Raw genomic sequence first — 7021 nt, 5'->3', positions numbered from 1 at the left:
TGAGGGATATTTGAAACGGCATCGTATTAGATGGCCCGATGACCTGAATCCGATCTGACCCAATTCAAACCCGCGTGTTTTGATAAGAATAGGGTCTATTTTTGACTGTTTTTAAAAGTAAGTCCTATTTTTATTTATTTGTCTTTTTAATTTTTTACCTTGTAATTTTACTTTTATTTCATTTCGGTTCCTCTACTTATCAAGGGAAATAGCGCAGGTTTTGGGATATTTTCCCAATTAATCCGTCGTATTTTTGCACATTTTGAAGCGGTCCTTTGCATTGTTTTACTACTCAATTCATTTTATTTTATTATGTTTTATACCTGTAATTTTGTCAAAATTACAATTTAATCCCGTGTTCATTTAATATCAATTTTTTATAGATTTTATATGTATTATTTTTATCTATATATTTATTTGTTTACATATATACATATTCCTTTTTTATTTATTTTTATTTACTTCTTTTTTAGTTCATATTATTCTTATTTTCTTTATTTGTCCATGTTTTGTGACCACATTATTATTAATATTATTCTTATCATCATCATCATCATTATTATTATTATTATTATTATTAATGTTATTATTTTGTGTTTTGATTATTGATATTAGAATTAAAACATTATTTCATTTATTTATCTATTTATTATCTCTTATCCTTTTCATATGTATAAAATACATATATGATGTTTATGTTTTTCTTTATTTGTGCACTTGTCTTTCGTATTATTATTTATTTTTCCTCATTATTATTCAATTAGTATAAAGTTAGAAGTTATATATGATCATTGTTTGCTTATTTGGTGTTTAATTATTGTATATCATCATCGTTTATTAATTTGATATTTTTGTATATCGTTGGTGTTATCATTTTATTTTATTGTAAATACGTCATGAATCGTGTTTAAACATACTTCGCATTTTTTTACTATGCCCGAATAAACCAAACACATATCGTTTTAAATATTGCATTAATTTTTACATGAATGCGCCAACAAATTTTCAAAAATAGGCAATGTTCCATATTTGGAAGATTCGAGAAAGTCGTGCCCTAACTTACGGGGTTTTGATTTTTCTCGTTGAACCAAAATAACCGAATATCCTTTTTAAAATTAAAATACATGAGATTCCAAATAAAAAATAAAGGCAAACTTATTTTCTAGGTGTCGAAATCATTTTTAAAATCGAGTTTTGAAAAATGGGAATCGACTTTTAAAAACGAAAACATGAGTCGCTACCAATCTTTTTAAGTGCGATTGGATCACTTTCAAAACATTTTGTTTTAAAATCATTAGTTTTGGCCTACGAAATCAGAAAACGGGTTCGGGAGCCGGTTACATACGAGGAAGGGTTACCACCCTCGTAACGCCCAAAAAATTGGTACCTGATTAATTACCAAATGTCTTTAATGTCGGAAATTCAAAGATTTCAAGATGTAATCCTCTTTAAAATATTTTGATTTTGAAAATTAGGGTTCACTCGTATCAAAGTATGGACACTAAGTTAGCCTTTTTTTGAAAATCCCTATCTCAAAACAGCAAAACGCCATATCCAATAAGTTAGGACATATTGCTTTGAGATTCCAAGACAGTTGCTTATATTTTGAAAATCTCAAAAAACTTAGAAGGATATTTGACCATTCGAACTCAACGAGAAAAAATTGTAACCCAATAAGTTAGGACACTACTTTTTTCGAAGCTTCCAAATACCAAGCATTGCCTTTTTATTTTTGAAAATTTTGAAGTCCTTTTTTTTAAAAGAACAATACATGAAGGAGCATATTAATATTATCAGATGTCATACAAGATGGCATATTATTATAATAGATAAGTAAAAGCATGAATTTAAATAATATGATAGCAATAATATAAAGATCATGCATTAGATACATACATGTAGCAAATCTTAACAACATACGTACAAAGATATACATAGCATATATTGAAGATAAATGAGCAAAACATACCAAGTAATAATTTAAAAATGACATTTAATACCCAAATGATATATATAATATAAAAATATAAAAGAATTATTATATATAAAATAAAGTGAGGGATTGTTTAACAAGATATTCGTATAATAAACTATGGTATTTAATAATAAAAATAGTATTTAATATGCAATATATAATATAATAAAAAAAATTTAGAAAAGGATAATAATTATATATAAAATAAAAATATATATTGGTTTAGAAAAATAATATATAGAATACCAAATATGTAAAAGACTTTATATTTATAATAAAATAATTATATAATATATAAACATAAGTTTAGAATAATACAAAATAAGTAATTGATGATGGAATATACATATTATACACATTATAATATTATAATATCTTCAAAATATATAATAATAGAATATGAGTAAAGTAATTATTAACATATGAATAAAAATAAGTATATAATACAATTTAAAATCTTTAATGATAGTAATCTATAGATAAAAACGTAATAATATAAAATGACATAATATAAAATAATTATAATATATAATATGAAAGTATATAAGTATATATAAATAAATAATATAATAATATAATATATAAATAAGAATGCGAAAAAATAATATTTTATAAAATAACAATAATATTAATAAAATAATTATATAAAAATAAGATTAAAAATAAAATAAATAAAAATATAAAGAGTTTTATAAATATATAAGGTTAAATTTAAAGTTCAGCAAAATTTCAGGGGTGAATTTAAAAAAATAAAGTTGCATTAAGGTCCTAATTAAAACACGAGCAAAACCAAAAGGACTCAATGGGCAAATTGCCCTATTCCCAAAACGACTGTGTATTAATCTTGGATTTAAAACAGCTACTTTAGGGACTAAATTAAAACTAAAATAAAATAATACGGCCAAATCCTAAATGAAGTAAAGCGTAATTATAAATGTAAAAAAGGTGGAAGGACCGATTGGGTAATTAACCCAATCCTCAAAAACACGCGGATCCTCCCCGGGTAATCGGGTCAACGCGCGGATCCTTAGCCTTAATACGACGTCGTTTTAAGCTTATTGGATTAAGCTAAAACGGCGTCGTTCTGTTGAGGCTATATAAACTAAAATCTAACCTAAAAAATCATTTAGAAACCTGTTTTAAAAAAAAAACTAAAAGAAATCCTCTGAAAGTTTCCCAGCCCTCTGAGCTCCGGCCCTCGGCTGGTTTGCTCCGTTCATCGGGCCTCCGTGCCCAGCCTCACACGCAGTCAACGACTCCGCCATACATGGCGGTCGATATCTGAAAAACTTCGTTTTTCTCAGCCAATGTAATGACCCAAAATTCACAAGTACCAAAAAAGTACATTATCGGGCCTTCGTCTTAGTAAATTGAGTTCGAAAATAATTATTAGATATATTTATTAGACTAGTTGTGTGTTTAATTAGGTATTAATTGGGTGAATTTAGTTTAATTAAGAGAAATTAAGAAAAAAAGGACTAAATTGATCTAGGGGTAAAAGTTGAATTATAGATTAATAAAAAAAGGATTAAAATGGCAATTAAGCCATTAATAAGAAATGAGACGGTAAAGTGATAAAAATCTTAGATTTTTATGTATGGTAAATATTGAAGACATGTGTAATAGTAATAATTACATGGGTACACTTGTAATAAAAATAAATATGTGCTTAATTAATAAGTAAAAGATTTTTTTAATATATTATTAGTTAAAATAAAAGATATAAAGTAAAAGAAAGAAAGAAACAAAGAAGAAAAGAAACAGAATAGCTAGAAAAGAAGCAGGGAAAGAGACGAAAACAGGGGAAGAAAAGGGGAAAGAAAAATAAAAGGGAAAACTGAGGATTTAAAGCTTCAAGTTAATTGGTAAGCCAAATTTAGCCCTTTCCTCTTCATTTTGATATTTTAAAAGCTTTAAAACAAAATTTTGTTGAAGTTAAGTGGAGGTTATGGAAGTTCATAGGTTTTTGAACATGATTCATTTTGAACAAGTTGTTAAATTAGGGGTTTAGTTGATAGAATTTTTAGTTAGAATAGATAAAAAGAATGATTTGTGAACTAAGTTGTAAGTTTTACATAATTGGGATTAAGTTATAAAAAGCCTTAAATTAGGGTTTATGTTGAATAAATGATGGAATTGAGGGTTTATTTGATAGAGTTTCTAGTTAGAGTTGATAAAAGGATTAAATTGTGAACTAAACTATAAGTTTTGAATTTTAGGGATTAAATTGAGGAAAATTCGAAACTAGTGAAAAATGCTGAAAAATTAGTAGATAAATTTGGATTTAGAAGGAATTTGAATAGAAATAGAGTGTGAATTAAGTTAGAAAATAAGTAAGCTTAGTTAGAATTAAATTGGGAATAAGTAGGAATTGAATAAAAAATTTATTATTATTATTGTTAATATAATTATTATTATTATTATTTTAATGATAATAATTAAAAGTGAAAATAATTATTATTTTCGTAGCTAACAAGGAAAACGAGGCATCAGCATCTAAAGGAAAAGAAAAGATCGTTGAGGAGTAAACGCGTATTCCGGGTTTGTATTACTATAACTTAATCTATTTAATAAATGCTATATTGAAATTGTATTCATGAGACATTTAAAGGAAGGTAAGTATTAACATTTGAAATTAAGTAAGAATATGTGTATATTGAATTATATGTGAATTGAAATAATAGATGTTTTGTATTGATTGAATATTTGAAATTGTTGTGGAAATGAATTCGAAATAGGAAAAGTAAAATAATACCCTATTAACTTATCGGACTAGATTGGATACAAATGGCATGCCATAGGATTTGTGATGTGATGAGGAGATTTGTAGTTCAGCCGAGAAGATGACTATGTTATTAAATGCTTCGGTTTATCCGAAGAGGCATTAAATGCCTTATTGGTGTGTTTGGGAGGTTATGATATACTGGTGTGTTATGAAGGATTTAAATTATTTCGGGTGTGTTTAGGTTGGATATTTTGGTGTGTTTGGGTGGAATCCGCGTATCTGTCAGAGTCCGAGCCTTGTTAATAGGGTAAATAATTGAAATGGAAATTTGAAAATGAGATTAGTTGATTTGACACTATTGAAAAAATATGAGAAAGAATGTATGATATAAATTATGAATTGATTTAGTATGTAAATATTTAAATATATAAATTTCAGATTTATGGAATGATATATGAATATTTATATTTAGTTTAAAGTGATTTTTTTTAAAGACTATGGTCAATAATTGAAATTTTATTATTATTAAATAGTTTAATTTATAGTAATACCACTGAGTATAAAATACTCAGCGTACGGTTGTTTCCGTGCGCAGGTTGAAAAGGGGTTAGTGTCTCGGTTCAGCATCCAGGACAATCCCGACTCCGACATAAAGATTTTGGTGATGTTTTCTTCCTTTAAGAGAAAGTGGCATGTACATAGGATTTATAATAGTTATTTTGGCATGTTATATAGTTTTGTTGTAAAGTAAGATATTATGTGTTTTGATGATTATATTAGAAAAATGGTACAAGTTTTTTTAGCATTGGTATCAAGTTGAAATGGCTTAGTTAGTTTTATGTGTTAATTAGAAATGATAATAGGATTTTATTTACTTAAGTTGTTATGTCTATATGTCAAGTAGGATTAAGTATATAAATGCCTTGGTTGAAATACTGAAATTGGGTTGGTTATATTTGAAATTTTGCAGGGGGTTTAATGTAAAAATAAGTCGAAATGCTGCCGAAATTTAAAAAAAAATGAATGAAATCAATTAGTACAAATTTATAACAATTTATGAAGTATTTTAATATGTTGGTTATTTATTTAGAATTATTTGTAAATTATTTGATATGTCCGGTAATGCCTCGTAACCCTGTTCCGGCGACGGTTTGGGGTTAGGGGTGTTACATTCTAAAAGGTATATTTCTTTCCTCTATTTTGATGTATTATATGAAAACTGTTTGTAATAAAATAATGAAATAGAAGTAGAAACGACAGATCACCTTTGCTTCTCTCGAAAACCTTCTGATATATTATTCAAGAATATTTGGTGTACAACATCTTTTGTGGTGTATTTCTCTCTATCTCTTTTGTGTATTCTCTCTGTTTCTATCTATGTATGCTTTTCTCTCTGTCTCTCTGCTATTGTCCCCCCCTCTTTACAGATTTGCGAAAGGCTTTATAGCCTTAAACTACTGCCTATTTTGGAAAGAAATCGGAAGATTTCTTGTCTTCTTTGATTTCTTTCCTTTTCTTGCTCTACCTTTTTGTGTATCTGCTGTTTGTTTCCTTTTCTTGCAGGTGACTCGCGAAGATTTCGGTGGCTGGGCTTGCTGTCATGGATTCGAATCTCGGCAGATACCCATATGACCACAAAAGAGTCTCTTTTGCGGAGATCTCGGCGTCAACAGAGGTACCAAGGTCAGAGATGAGGCCTGAGATCACGGTGCTGGACGGTCGTGAGAGGGACAAGCTACTGGACAACGCATTGATGGTGCGTCAGTGTGCATTGATGGCCTCGATTTGGGGAGTTGAACAGATGCTCCCTGAGGCTTCCAGAAGCTACTGCGGCGCTGTAGTCTTCAGGAAACCCTAGGGTTTCCTGTTTCCCTAAAGTCACTTGGGCTTTTGGGCCGTTTTGGTTTATTGGTATTCTGTTTGGGTCGAGGGTGTAAATGGGTCTGCTGGGTAGTTTTAGGTTTGCTGTAACGGGTATGAACTATTTGAGCTTGTGTTTGGGCTCTTGTAAGGACTTTATATGGACTGTTAAATAAATAAACATTTATTCATTTATTTATTTCATTTGGTTTTATTTAAGCCCGGTCAAATTTGGGCTATTACACTAGGATTCAAAGTGTCATGTCCTAACTTACGGATGTGATATCTTCTTGCCTCGAGATGAGAGGGTCTTTAACATATATTTCGATTTATTCAAGCGAATTTTAAGTATAATTAATAATATAATACAAAGAGGGATCGTATTTTAAAATCTTTTCGAGTTTTCAATTTTTGACATCAAGACATTAATTAATCAATTAGGTACCAATTTTGGGCGTTAC

The 7021-nt window shown here is 28.5% G+C and overlaps 1 long non-coding RNA gene across 1 annotated transcript; it reads left to right on the top strand.

Annotated features, from left to right (window-relative positions):
- Nucleotides 1–3701: 3701 nt before the first annotated feature.
- LOC107886688 (uncharacterized) lies at nt 3702–6759 on the top strand. Its single transcript, XR_005902836.1, has 3 exons — nt 3702–3840; nt 4445–4516; nt 5296–6759. It is a non-coding gene; the product is annotated as an uncharacterized lncRNA (long non-coding RNA).
- Nucleotides 6760–7021: the final 262 nt, after the last annotated feature.

This window comes from Gossypium hirsutum, chromosome A10 (genome assembly GCF_007990345.1).
Source record: "Gossypium hirsutum isolate 1008001.06 chromosome A10, Gossypium_hirsutum_v2.1, whole genome shotgun sequence".
Classification (NCBI taxonomy): domain Eukaryota; kingdom Viridiplantae; phylum Streptophyta; class Magnoliopsida; order Malvales; family Malvaceae; genus Gossypium; species Gossypium hirsutum.
Note: the sequence above shows the minus strand (reverse complement) of the source record. Positions and strands in the feature narration are given on the sequence as shown.